The following is a 12,812-nucleotide window of genomic DNA, read 5'->3' as shown; positions in this document are numbered from 1 at the left end:
TGGGAGAAAACAATTGTAATATGTCCAACAAATGAAAGGCTAATTCCCCTATTACTGGGCTTCCCTGGTGACTCAGACAGTAAAGAATCTGCATGCAGTGAGGATACAAAGAACTCAAAATGAGAAAAACAAGCCAAACTGATTTTAAAAAAAAAAATGGGCAAAATACATCAATAGTTCACAGAATAAGCTAGAACAGATGCCTCTTAAATTTTAAAAAGATGAATCTACATTAAGATACCAATAAAAATGTCTCAATAAAAATTAGTCCTCTTATCACACAGGCTTTGTTCTTCTTTTGGCCGCAGCTTGCCCTTGTGGGATCTTAGTTCCCTGACCAGGGATTGAGCCCAGGGCCATGGCAGTGAAAGCCCAGAGTCCTAACCACTGGACTACCAAGGAACTCCCATCACACAGGTTTCTAAATGCCATTCTTCATTAAATGAAACCAGGCCTCTTTGTTTAAAATGGTGGATTTCAGATTTGGGATTAAAAAGGGTAAGATCAACCCTAAATATTGTATTCTGGAAAGCAAGAAAGTGCTCTAAGACTAATGAGGCTATGCTAGATGGGCATGGAAGTCAACTGTAAGTGCCTACCATTGGTAAAATTTGGGACAATTAAAGCATCAAAATATAAGGAAAATAATGAGCTATATAATACTGGATATAATTTTATAAAAGAATCTATGAGTCTATAATGATACTTAAGAGTGAAAGAAGGGAAGAAAGAACTAAGATGAGAAGCAAGGGAGCTAATAAATGAGGAAGGATTGACAGACTTTTAGTAAATACTACCAATTACAATTCCCAGTCTAAGAATTTTTTAGGACAAGAATTGTCAATGCATGCTAAACCAATTGGATGCAATTTTAGGGGCTGTAATTGTTCTGTTACAGTTGCAGCAAATTATCAAAAAGGTAAACACAAATTTGTTATAGTTCTGTAGATTATAAGTCAGACATGGGATCCACTAGACTCAAATCAAGTGGGTCAGAATTCCTTCCTGGAAGCCTTATGGGAAATCTGTTTTCTTGCCTTTTCTGGCTTCTAGAAAACACCTACATTCTTTAGCTTGTGACTCCCTTTCTCCACTTTTTAAAGAAAGAGAAAGACCAATATCGCATATTAAGGCATATATATATGGAATCTAGGAGCTGGTACTGATGAATCTATCTACAGGGCAGCAATGGAGATGCAATCGTAGAAAACAGACTTTTGGACACAGTGGGGGAGGGAGAGGTGGGATAATTTGAGAGAGTAGCATTGAAACGTATACATTACCACGTGTAAGATAGACAGCTAGCTGGAATTTGCTGTATGACAGAGGGAACTCAAACCCTGTGCTCATTGACAACCTAGAGCGGGGACGGGGAATGATGTGGGAGGGGGGTTACGAGGGAGGGGACACGTGTACCTACAGCAGATTCATAGTGATTTAGAAACAACCACAATATTGTAAAGCAATTATCCTCCAATCAAAAAGAAAAGCAAAGCAAAAGTGTTAGTTAGTTAGCCATTCTTCCTTAGTCACATCTCCCTCTGAGTCTTCTTTCTCCGTGTTTGATTTCTACGGACTGATGTGATTGCTGCAATAATCCAGGATAATTTGCCCATATTCAGGGGAGCTGGTCAGCAACCTGCTACTTTCATTCCCCTTATCCGTCCCTTAACCTAACATATTCACAGGTCCCAGGGACAAGGACATAGGTATCTGTAGAGGTAATGGACTGGGGGCAGTATTATTTTGTTTACCATGGCAGGAAGGGGAGAGAGGACTGCATATGTCTATGTGGGGTGGGGGAGGTACCTTTACAAGGGAGAGATCGAGCCTAATTAAAGGCTCAAATGCAGTCTCAGCAATAATGGGACAAATGACCATTTTCAGGCCTCTGGATGTAAAGCAACAGCAAGAACATTTAACTCACCTATGCAGTATTATTGTCAAAAAATATTTACTCTTAAACTCGAGGAAAGAAGTCAACAGATCAAGATGATAACACATTCTACAAACATGTAGCTTGGACTCTTAAGATTATGCTCAAAATCCTTCCGCCCAGGCTTCAGCAGCAGGTGTACTGAGAACTTCCAGATGTACAAGCTGGGTTTAGAAGAGGCAGAGGAACCAGAGATCAAATTGCCAATATTCATTGGATCATAGAGAAAGCAAGAGAATTCCAGAAAAATATCTACTTCTGCTTCATTGACTATGAGAAAGCCTTTGACTATGTGGATCACAGTAAGCTGGAGAATTCTTAAAGAGATGGGAATACCAGATCACCTTACCAGTCTCCTGAGAAACTTGTATGCATGCAAGTCAAGAAGCAACAGTTGGAACCTTACAAGGAACAACGAACTTGTTCAAAATTGGGAAAGGAGTACAACAAGGCTGTGTATTGTCACCCTGCTTATTTAACTTATATGCAGAGTACATCATGTGAAATGCTGGGCTGGATGAGTCACAACCTGGAATCAAGATTGCTGGGAAAAATATCAATAAGCTCACATATCCAGATGATACCACTCTATTGACAGAAACTGAAGAGGACTAAAGAGCCTCTTGATGAGGGTGAAAGAGGAGAGTGAAAAAGCTGGCTTAAAACTTAATATTAAAAAATGAAGATCATGGCATCAGGTCCCATCACTTCATGGCAAATAGATGGGGAAACAATGGAAACAGCAACTATTTCCTTGGGCTCCAAAATCACTGCAGATGGTAACTGCAGCCATGAAGTTAGAAGACGCTTGCTTCTTGGAAGGAAAGCTATGAAAAACCTAGAGAACGTATTAAAAAGCAAAAATATCACTTTGCCAAAAACGATCCATAAAGTCAAAGCTATGGTTTTTCCAGTATCCATTTATGGATGCAAGACTTGGACCAAAAAAAAAAAAAAAAAGGCACGCCAAGAATTAATGCTTTCGAATTGTGGTGCTGGAGAAGACTCTTAGGAGTTCTTTGAACTGCAAGATCAAACTAGTCAATCCTAAAAGAAATCAACCCCGAATATTCATTAGAAGGATTGATGTCAAAGCTGACCCTCCAATACTTTGGCCACCTGATGGGAAGAGATGACTCACTGGAAAAGACCCCGATGCTGAGAAAGATTGAAGGCGAAAGGAAAAGAGGGCAGCAGAGCAAGGGTTGGATGGCATCACCGACTCAACGGACATGAGCTTGAGCAAAATCCAGGAGATACTGAGGGACAGGGGAGCCTGGCATGCTGCAGTCTATGGGGTTGCAAAGAGTCAGGCATGACTTGGTGACTGAACAACAACAAAATAGTTAATGTACAATGTCCTTAGGTTCAGTATATCGTGATTTGGTTATACATCTACATATATCTGTTCTTTTTCAGATTACTTTTGGGGATTAACATATACACACTACTGTATATAAAATAGATAATCAACAAGAACCTCCTGAATAGTACCTAGTAATCTGTGATAACTTGTATGGAAAAAGAGTCTTTCTCTATATTTCTTGAATTTCATATCTGTTGTGAAATTTTTTAAGTTGGTTTAAATGTTTCACAGCTTAGACTTTATTTTCCTACCATGAATTTCTCTTAGAAAATATTTTCTCTTTCTTTCTTCTAAGACTCAGTCAAAATGTTACTCACCTGTAAGCACATTGTTAAGATGAAGACCATGCGTATCTTCCTATTTTGATGCCTAATGAAATGCCTTCTCCCCTGTACCCAGGTAAAGAAACGATCTGCAGTTTCCCACGTAGTTCAGGATACATGGGTTGACGACCTGTTTGTTAACTGTGTTCCATAGTTGACAAGAGACCCCTTCTTGACCTTCTACCACACTGAGCTTCCACCTTGCTGTGGACGTTTCATACATGTTAGAGTGGCTCCGTGGTGAAGAATCCACCTGCCAACGCAGAAGACGCGGGTTTGAACCCTGGGTCGGGAAGATCCCCTGGAGAAGGAAATGCCAACCCACTCCAGGATTCTTGCCTGGAAAAGCCCACAGACAGAGAAGCCCGGTGGGCTATAGTCCTCGGGGTCGCAAGGAGTTGGACACGACTTAGCGACTAAAGAACAACAGAGGAAGGGAGGTTTTTCTAAGCCGTAGTTTTCACATGTTCTTTGCGATGGAAGCTTTCAGACCCACTCTTTATCCTCCTTTGAGGGTGTAACTTTGATTTCCAGATAGCAGAAGTGAGGATAAACAGAAAAGACAAAATACAGGAGCATGTAGCATTACAAAGCCAGCATAAATGTTTAAAATCAGTTCCCTAACCCTTATGGCTGTTTTTTTCCCTCATAGAAGTTTCCTTATGATTCCAGCATTGTGTCACCTGATAAGCTACATTGCTCCTTACTATTCCAGATAATACACAACTGGGTTTTGGAGAACTCTTTATTAAAATACCCTAAAGTCATAAAAGCGACTTTGAAGTAGAACAGTAGGCAGCTGCTTCAGTAAGTTGAAGATCAAAGATGTTGCTCTCCCCATGGCCAATAAGAATGAAAACTTGATTTTAGTGCAGAAGTGTTTGGGGAGAAGAAATGATTTCTTGCTGATAAAAGAAAGCTAGAAATGGAGCAAGGAGGCTGTGGGTCCGTCTCTTTCACTCCACAGGTCATGTATTTCTCCAATAGCTGAGCAGACCTTCTTTGAATCTATCTTTTTAAATTTAAAATCTTTTCTTCAACTCCCCATTCTTTCTCTTCTCAACAGCTGGCCCCTTATCTTTGCCCTTGAAAGAGAACATGCTGGCCTGCCCCCCACAGACAAGCCCTCGGAGGCGAGCGTGTGCCATTTCTTATTCTCACTGCCCTCGTTCCGATACAAACCACCACACATTACACTGTTTTTCATCTCCATTATATTCCCATTCACGGGTTGTGAATGCTGGCAATAGGACTTCAGAATAAAAACGCTCACAGCAGCCACTGCAAAAAGCTGTGTCCTGTTGACTTTTGAGACGGACTGCTGACTGTTGTTTCAAGGTGACGGGGCTAGTGAGCGAAACGGAGCCAGTTCAACATCTCTTGATCATTCAACTCCTAGGGGTTTCCTGAATTCTGATGCAGAATGGTCAGTTAATCTCAGTGTAGAGTGTTAGGGAAGAGAAGACAGGGGCTGGGGAGCCAGGCTGGCTTTTCCACCATCCCGTACCATAGATGAGCATCTGGTTGCAGGAGACCTCAGAGAGAAGGTCTGCACAGAGCAGAGGCTCAGGCTTGAGGTTCCCGGTGAAGGCCCAGTTCATGTTAAATACTGTACCCATCACACTGCTTGATATTTTTGTTGTTGTTGTTGTTGGTCTTGTTTATCTCACACTGCTTGATATTTAATTCACGGTCAAGTATGGTTACCAAAAGATGAGCCGCAGAGTTTAGATCTGAGGATTATCCACTGTGTATTCTCTTTTAAAACTAATGGAGATTATAGCCCAAGGAGCCATTTCTTTTGAAATTTTCAAGAATTCCCACAGCTACCCAAAGATCACATTGGGATGCCCTAAAGAGTTTAGCAGAGTCTAAACCTGGTATCCATGTCAAACAGATGGACAGATATATACGTGTACATCAGAACACAAAACTCAGTAAGCATGGGTCTGAACATAGCTCTGCCCTCCAACCACCCCATAACCTTCTTTGTCCAGATGAGAGAAGGTCTAAAAATTTATGACTGTTTCCTAGGATAGGATTTAATTCTGCATGTAAACAATCCCAATAGACAGAGTACAGATTTCAACACATAACACGAATCATAGGAAACAGACTTTTTTTTCCCTTTTGTGTAATTTTTCTCAAATGCTAAGTGAAGGGCATAGGAAGAATGAAGCCAGAAAGATACATCTGGTCATGCAAATATTCCCAACTATGCATTAACTATATATTGGTATATATTTTTATATGCTCATATAGATAATCTTCCATACCTAAAAAGTCATTTTCTCCTGGCATTCTCTTCCACTTCCACCCCAAGTAAACAAATGTGTTTGAGGACAAAGAGTGCTACTGGAATACTCTTTCATAAAACCATTTCAAAGTCCTAGTGTGAAAGCAAATGGTGTCATCATAACGGAAAGCTCTTTGGTTCTTAGCTCATTTTGAAATGAATGGAATGGATCAAATCAGCAATGTGTTAGCAACCCTGGTAGTTCATGGGCCTGTCTTTACTCTTCCCTGCCTCCCTCCACCACGAGTACTTCTAATAGAAAAGCAGCTACAACATAGGGCTCCATGTTAAGGGACTTTATCAGGGAGTGTGTTTTCAATAACCTGGTTTAGAGGAAGAGTAATGTGAGTCTCTTCAAGAAGCTGAAAACATTTAGACTACTTTTCAGGGAAAGGAAATGAAAACACCTCATCTTCATAAAGTGATGCTTGTTGCTTTTGTTTTCATGTGAGACTGGTCATAATATCTTGCTTCTGAGAAGTCAGCAACCGGAATGAACAAGGCAATGGGGACTGGTGTCAGGGTTGCTGCTGCTGCTGCTTTTAAATATGTAGACTATTTTTTTAGTTCTCAGTTCACAGCAAAATTGAGTAGAAAGTAGAGGTTTTTTCGCCCATCCACCCCTACAACCACAACTTACCCCACGACCAAGTGATATCATAGGGTGGGGCCCTGATCCTATAGGATTACTGTTCTTATAAAAGAGATAGCAGAAACCTTCAGCTAGGCAGTGCTGGCCTGGCTGCTGCTCTTATGATTCCAATTGAATTTTGGCAACAGCTGGAAGAGCTGAGGATGGGCACTTCTCATGTATGCTCAGGGCACATATGGAGTCTTTCTGCACAGGCTGTGAGACTTCTTAATAGCATGAAAGCCTCAGGGTTATCAAACTGCTATGTGGCACATGAAGGTGTTAACAGCTATTATCCAGCAAATAAGGCAGATGAGTCATTTTCTTTTATTGATCAAACCTCAGAAATCACTCAGTGTTACTTCCATCCATTCCATTATAAGCTAATAATGGCCTGATCACTTTGAAGGAGAGGTAGCTAGCCTCCACCTCTTTATAGGGAAGTGGTAAGATTTCAGAAGTATATGTGGGCTGGGAGCTCTTTTTATGGCTGTCTTTTAAACAGCCTGCCACAGGTAATATTTGGCTCCAAGGACAATGATTTCCCCACAATAATTTGATGATGGTAAAACAGAAACCCTTCTTCCTGTGGAGGCATTTAAAATACGGAGTTTAGAAACAAGAGATGAGTCATAAGTTATTTAGGATGAAATGAGCAATGTTCTGTGACCTAGGGGGTCACAGAAAGCATGTCCAAACAGGTATCTTTAAACCACCTCTCTTAGTTAAGTCCACTGGAGAGGACTTGGGGTCAGCTTGGTTGTGCAAAAGGATGATTCATCTTCTCATAAAGCCAGAGAACAAGGAAGCCCTAAGCATCAGCTGGGACACTCGTACAAGGAGATCTGACCCAAAACTGAGCCATGAGTAGCTTGGGTTGCACCTTAGAGTCGCTCCCGGAGTGGAGCCTGGACCAGTGGAGGATGGGGAGGAGATGAAGGATGGAGCAGAAGGAGTGATGGCTGTGTGAGAGGAAGGTGGGGCCAGGAGCTCCACAGACTTGGCAGCAGTGCATGAGACGGGGACAGCTGGATGAAGCTGCCCTGCAAAGATACTGAGACGCCAAATCGACCAGCAGCATCACCCAGCAAAGACAGGAAGGAGAGAATTTTCCTTGATAGTAAAAAAGCCGTGGTTGTTCAGACTATCGGAGAAATCATAAAACCACTTGAAATGACCTAAAAGCTACATTCAGATTTTCTGTCTGGTGCAGGATTGTCTCTTAGAATAGAGTTTCTGAGTACACAATTTCCCTTCTCTTAACGCATAGAAGAGGATGGGAAACAGATCCTGTATATTTTGTATTCAGAACACCTTGCAAAAGTGAAAAGAATGAAAAAAAAATTTTTTTTCAAAAGATCTGGACTGACTTTACAAAGACAGATCAACTACTGCTCAGGCTACTGAAAACAGCTTTAATAAAAGACTCAAAAGGTTAATTAGAGGGCTTGATCTACCTCTGTCAATTGTTTTCCCAATACAGGTCACAGTTGATAAAAGAGTACCAGGGCTAGGGAAGGAGTGATGGTAAATCAAGGTATTACTAGAGAGATACTAACGAACACAACACTGTAAATCAACTCTACAATTTAAAAAATAAAAAATATTAAAACTGGGTCTGATAGGACCATGGGGGAAATAAAAAAAACACTGTTAAGATGCATTAGAGTAAAATTGGATAAAATAAGTTAACTTTCCAGTGCCCCTGCTCTCTTTTGTGTAACCCATGATAATAGCTTTTTTAAAAAACAGTGACTCTTTCTGAGCTACAATATACTGTCCAGGACTAACCTCAGCTCAGAGGAGACTGGTAATAGTTCAGGGAACTAGAGAACATGTTTTATAGCTTTCTTATCTTTGTTATTTCCTTTCCACTTTCCTTTCCAATTTCAAGAAAATATTCTATTCTTGGCAACAGGTTACTATGAACTGTTTTGAACTTAATATTCTCCCATGCATAAACTAGTAACTGGAACTGAGGGGCATACTAATTTAGAGGAACAGAGTATAGAGTCTTAAGCTTTGGGGAATAAATTATAATTTTTTTATTAAATATTTGGGAGAGCATAAGAGGAAAATGTATCTATTGATGTATTTTCCTTCCAAACTTAGTGTATTCTGCCTTGATAATCATTCATCATAGAAATTAATGTCAGGCCTGTCATTCTTATCCTTACCTACCTCCACAATGCAGAGTGCTTTGAAGAAACATGATCAACCTAAGTGAGGAATGAGGAATGTTCTTCTACTTGAGAAGGCTGTTCTTCTGATCTAGGGGAAAGCTTTGGGGCAGAGAAAGAGACCACCACAAAATCAATGGATTCAATCTCAGTGATCTGTGGAGGGGCTGCCAACCAATCCGAAACACTGTGGTTACCATAAAAGTCCCTGCCTCTCCAAGGCCTTCCTGTCAATTAATCAGCAGTACTTTTTGATAATCCAATGGCAAGAATTTCCTATGAAGTATTGTCTTCGGAACTGCTTTCCCTAGGAGAGTCACATACATGGAGTATTTTCTCATCCTGTTTCTACAGCCCATAGATTTTAGAGTAGAATTCAGAGCCGAATTAATGGAAAGACAAGGTGGGTATGAACCTCGGATGCAGTCTAAAAGGAGAACTGAAACATCACTGGAATAAATTAGCAAAATGTAAATTGGTTTCACTTCTCACTATGTTGAATACTTTTGTGAATTGTACAAGAGCCTAAATTAAAAAATCAGTAACGCATGCTGTTTTTGTTTACCAGGAATGAGTGACTTAGCTTAATTATCTGAATGTTAAATCCTTTAATGTGCCATTCAAGATACTGTCTCATCCAGAAAATTTCAAAAGAAAACTGAGAAAACTACAAAAATGTGGGAAATATTTTGTTTTTGTTTTAGTCCACCCTTCTGCAGTTAGTGAAGGTAGTGACTGTTTTTACATCGTTTTTGTTAATTAAAAAAGTCAGCTGTTTCAAGCTTCAATAAAAAAGGAGGTAGAAATACTTAAATATGGTATGTGTGCATGCATGCTCAGTCGCTTCAGTTGTGTCTGACTCTTTGCGACCCCAAGCAGGCTCCCTTGTTCATGGAATTCTCCTGACAAGAATACTGGAGTGGCTGCCATACCCTCCTCCAGGGGCTCTTCTTGACCCAGGGATTGAACCTGCATCTCCTGCATTCCAGGCAGATTCTTTACCGCTGAGCACTGGGAAACCCTAAGTATGGTATAAGAGGTGCCAATTTTTCAGTCTCCCCAGAGCAGCCACATGCCTCAGGTCAACTCTGAGTGACACAAGATGCATCTAAGTAGCTTTAAAGCATCTCTGCTGTGGGAGGCAGTCCAGAAATGGGGCGCATTTAAAAGTAGCATTGACCTTCAAAGGCCCACTTACTAGATATGTTATTAAATAAACAAGTCATTTAGTGAACCATGCTTTTGACTGTTTTTCCCCCCAATTCTCCACTATTAACTTCTCTAAGCATATAGAATTATTTCCTCACTTTTACTCCAGAACTTCTTTTGATGTCTGGCTAACCTCCAATTCATCATCAATTATGAATTCTCTCTCTGTCATTTATAATTCATTAAGAAACATCATGAAAATCCTACATCAAGTTAATTTGGTTTCACTCAGTTATTTGAAGGCTAACCATAGCTTTTTTGGTACTTAACATGTGTCAGGCACTGGGCGAAAGGCTTTATACATTTATACAATATTCATTTTATCCTCATAATAACCTTCTAAAATAGATACTGTCTTCATTTAAAGCAAGAAAATGGAAACTAACACACACTGAATTTCTTTTTTTCCTAACATTTCACAGACAGTAAACGGGAAAAGTAGAATTTGACCCTTGGAATATCAATTTATCTGACAGCAAAACCTGTAACAGAGAACAAACCTGACTCCATATTGGATCTGTTCCCTTAGCTCTAACCTTTGTGCTCTGTTGCCTGTGCTTAGTCATGCTGGCGGCTGCCTATAGCCAGGCATAATAGCCCTTTTTACATAATAGCCCTTCCTTGAGGCTCTGCCTCCCAGGCTTGATCTTTAAAGGGTATAACACTTTTCATTCATATGGAGATTAAAAAGTTGCAGAACAGAGAATAACATTTGTCTTGTTAGAGGTATAAAGGAACCTCATGACCAGACTTACAAAGATGGTTGCAAAAACAAAGGATCATCCCATCCCCTCTGGGGTCTGGTTTAAGTCTACAACAACCAGCCACAGCCCACCCCCTCTTTAGTATAAGAGAAGCCTGAATTCTAATCCAGGCAAGATGATTCTTAGCCTGTCTTCTTGGTCTGCTGACTTTCTGAATAAAGTCGTTATTGCTTGTCCCAATACCTTGTCTTCATTGGCCTGTCATGAGAAGAGCACTGTGAGCTTGGACTTGGTAACAAACCCGTGCTCTCAAATCCTACACTGAACTGTATCTGTCATTTTCTGATCGAGTGATATGTACCATGCTTTTCACTGTGCCCTTGGGGATCCTTCCAGGTGGATTCACCAAAATTCATAGAGGCTAAATACTTCCCAAGTGGTCTCACAGCCTCTGAGTGGTAAAGCTAGAGATCAGACCTATCTCTCCAGGTATACAATACCCATAACATGGCTCTATCTTTAGGAAGAGTATTAGGGTTTGCATGGAATGACTGGAAGACTAAATCCCCTCGCAGTACCCAGAATCTCCATTGACACCATAAGTTTTTATAGTACTGAATTTTCAATCTTTGGGAGTTAGCGTTCATTTGTTTTTTATTTTCTGGTATAGCTGTAAGAACCCTTGTCAGTATCTTAATCATTCTTAATTTCTTCTGAGAACCTCTGGGTACCATCTGGCCAAAACTTCTCACATACAAAAATTAGCTTTATCTATTACTTTTCTGAGGCTTTAATACAGTGCTCTTTTTTAGTAGTAAGTGAACAGTTTATAAGCACTTATCCTAAGTCATTTTTCAGTTTAACCTGTCATTTTATGTTGGCAAAATCAGAAAGATAAAAATTGACATTAACCTAAATACTTAGCTTGTTAACACTGCAGTATTCAACAAATGGAGATAGTGGCTGTGACTATTAAATGGGACTCTTGAGGTAGGTAGCTTCAGGCATGGCTTCCACTGACCACCACCCCCACCAACACACACACTCTCTTATATTCCTGCCCTCATATATATCCTCCTCTTGAGTTGTGGTCTGGATCTAGTGACTTGCTTCTCATAAGCAGAATATAGCAAATGTAATGGATGCCATTTCTCTGAATAGATTACAAAAACACAAGTTTTCATCTTGCTAAAACTCTTTCTTGCTCACCCTCTCACTTTCTCACTCTGATGAAGCATGTTGTGAAATGCTCAATGAAGATGCCCACGAGGCAAAGATCCAAGGAAAGCTCTGGCTAATAGCTTATAAGGGACTAAGGTTCTGTCCAGTAACTCACAATGAAATGAATCATGCCAGCAACCATGAGTTAGCTAGGAGCATGTCCTTCTCAATCACGCTTTGAGATGACTACAGCCTTGTTAGAGAACCCAGATAAGCATGCTTGAATTCCTGACCCAGAAACACTGTGAGATAATAAATGTGTATTGTTTTAGTCTTCCAGGTCTTAGAGAAATTTGTTAAGCAGCAACAACAGATAACAAACACAGCTCATTACTACTAGACTTACGAAGAGCTGTGCTGAGACATGCTTTATTCATGCTGGCCTGCCTAGGGACACTTGCTCTTTGCATCCCCAGGGAGTACCATCTACTGTCTATTTTGAAGTCCATATTTCTGAACATGGGAGCTCATTTGCTTTAACTGTTTTGCTCCTTAGAGAGAAGAAAAAACTCCATTTTCTTCAGAAATATAATCTCCACATCACTGGGATATTGCTGTGTAGTTGTATTATCTGTCTTACCTTCTTCAGACTTAATTTCAGTCCTGAATAAGCGTCAACAAATTGACTTTCACCCCTGATTTTAAGCTCATGCATTTTATTATCTATTTTAACTTTTTCTAATTATAACAAATAAAAGTACTTGTACACACTGCTGTATTTAAAATGGATAACCAACAAGGGCCTGTGGTATAGCACAGGGAACTCTGCTCAATGTGATGTGGCAGCCTGGATGGGAGAGGAGTTTGGGAGAGAATGGATACATGTATAACTATGGCTGAGTCCCTTTGCTGTTCGCCTGAAACTATCACAACATTGTTAATTGGCTATACCTCAATACAAAACAAAAGTTTTAAAAAATTTTGTAACTTGGTGATAATAGTTGTA

The sequence above is a fragment of the Muntiacus reevesi genome, chromosome 1, assembly GCF_963930625.1.
Source record: "Muntiacus reevesi chromosome 1, mMunRee1.1, whole genome shotgun sequence".
NCBI lineage: Eukaryota > Metazoa > Chordata > Mammalia > Artiodactyla > Cervidae > Muntiacus > Muntiacus reevesi.
This window is presented reverse-complemented; position numbering follows the sequence as displayed.